This window comes from Vicugna pacos, chromosome 23 (genome assembly GCF_048564905.1).
Source record: "Vicugna pacos chromosome 23, VicPac4, whole genome shotgun sequence".
Taxonomy (NCBI): domain Eukaryota; kingdom Metazoa; phylum Chordata; class Mammalia; order Artiodactyla; family Camelidae; genus Vicugna; species Vicugna pacos.
In genome coordinates, this window is record NC_133009.1 from 407883 (window position 1) to 410241 (window position 2359).

At 47.8% G+C, this 2359-nt stretch overlaps 1 pseudogene; it reads right to left on the reverse strand.

Annotated features, from left to right (window-relative positions):
• Positions 1 to 328: 328 nt before the first annotated feature.
• LOC140688586 (matrix-remodeling-associated protein 7 pseudogene) lies at positions 329 to 1370 on the reverse strand (annotated as a pseudogene).
• Between the last annotated feature and the right edge of the window lie 989 nt (positions 1371 to 2359).

Below are 2359 nucleotides of genomic sequence, written 5' to 3' on the forward strand. Positions count from 1 at the left end.
TACTGCTTAAAAAAAAGTTTTAAATGACATCTACCTAAAAACCGCAGATTAGTTTGGCATAGTACAAATGTTGTCAAATACAGAATTCCAAGAAACCAATCTGGAACTGATCTGATCATCTGGTGAAGTTCTAACTCATCCAAGAAGCCTAGGAAAAGGCAGAGTCGAGACATCTATTTTAAGCGAACACCATTATTACTGCATCTGCCAAAGCAAAGGTAGAGATTCAGCTGAGCTGGTAAGAACATCAGTGAAAAGGCCTCTTAGTAATACGAGGGCTGGACTGCAGCCTGCTCTAAATAGAGAGTAAGGCCAAGAGGCAGCGGGCAGCGGGTCCTGGTTCTTTGCTGCCCAGTCCTCAGTACAGGTCTCTCACCCCCAAAACTGAGCCGGGCAGGGGGTGGGCCCCCAGGGGAAGGAGAGCAGTGGACCACCCCGACCAGCCAGCACGCACAGGCCGCTCCCTCATTTGTGCATCACACCCCAAAGTCTTTCACGGTTTGGCTTTAGTGAAGAAAAGCAGGAGGGCTGGAATGAAACTACCAACTGTAAAATGATGACATTGCTGAAATTGTTGATATCTCAGGTGCAGAGGGTGTGCAGACAGGAAGGTTGGGTCACAAGGGAAATAAAAGTCTAGGAAGACCCTTCAGCTTCACAAAGTGACCCACCCAAACAGGGAGGGACAGGCCCTCCCAGCCGAGGGAGCGTCCTGGCTGAGGGCCTAGGCCCGGCAGATTCACGTGGGCAAGAAGCACCCCAGAGAGCCTGTCAGCTCCTCTCAGGGCACTCCACTTTATCGCTCAAGTTTTAAGATGCCAAAAGGAAAAGCCTTTAGGAGGAGGCTAAGGATAACTTCATTATTCCTCGGTTCTCTGTTCCTCCTCCAGCTCCTCTTTGGTCATCATCTTCTTGTACTGGTTTCCCCGCAGCTTCCCGGGGCTGTATTTGAAGGAGAAGGCCTCTGCCCCGTCTTCTTCCTCAGGCTCTGCCTGGGGTGGACCTTCCTCGCTGTCCAGCCCCTGCTCCTCTTCCTGTTTGGCCTCGGCGGCCTGCTCCTCTGCCTCCGCCGGCGACACTGCGGGCTCGTCCGGCCGCGCGGGCTCCTCCGGCCCCTCGGGCGCGGCCGCGGACTCCGCGGCGCAGGGACCGGGTGGCGCGGGCGCCCCGCTGGCCTCGGCCGGGGGCGCGGGCTCCGGGGGCGCGCGGGCAGGCTCCAGGCTCGCGGTAGCCCCGCGCCGCACCAGCAGCCAGGCGAGCAGTAGCGCCAACGCGGTGGCCAGCACGGGCAGCGCGGCCAGCAGCTCGGCCGGCGCCTCCATCGCGCCGCGGCTGCCGGAGTGCCTGCCCGCGGGGACCCCGAGGGAGCCCGCCGCCTTGTTCCTGATTTTAGAGGAAAAACCTTCAGCTTTCAACATTGGCTATGATATTAGCTCTGGGCCTGCCATAAATGGCCTTTATTATGTTGAGACATATTCCCTCTATACCCGCTTTGATGAGAGGTTTTTTATCATGAATGGATATTGGATTTTGTCAAATGCTTTTTCTGTGTCCACTGAAGTAATCATATGATTTTTATCCTTCATTTGTTAATGTGGTATATTACATTGATTGGTTTGAGGCTACTGAACCATGCTTTCATCCCTGTAATAGATCCCACTTGATCATAGTGTATAATCATTTTTATGTATTTTATTGAATTTGGTTTGCTAATATTTTGTTGAGGATTTTTGCATCACTCATCAGAGATATTGGCCTGTAATTTTTTTTGGTAATGTCTTAGTCAGGTTTTGGTATTAGGGTAAGGGTGGCTACATAGAATGAGATTGACAGCATTCCCTCTTCTACAATGTTTTAGAATAGTTTGAGAAGAATAATTATTAACTCTCTTTAAATGTTTGGTAGAATTCCCCTTGATGCTGCCAGACCTGGATTTGTTGTTGTTGTTATTGTTGTTGTTGTTATTATTACTGATTCAGTTTCAATAGTAGCATCAGTCTGATCCATTTCTTCTAGGTTGTCCAGTATGTTGTCATATAACTGTTTGTGGTATTCTCTTACGGTTGTTTTTATTTCTGTGAAGTCAGTTGTAATTTCTCCTTTTTCATTTCTTTATTTTGTTAATTTGAGTTCTCTTTCTTTCTTAATCAGCCTGGCTGAAGGATTGTAAATTTTGTTTATCTTTAAAAAAAAACCAGCTCTTAGTTTCCTTGATCTTTTCTGTTTTTTTGATCTATATTTTATTTCTGCTATGATCTTTATTTTTTCCTTCATTCTGCTTACTTTGGGCTTTGTTGTTCTTTTTCTAATCAGTTTAGATGGTAGGTTTTTTATTTGAGATTTTTCTTGTTTTCTTGAG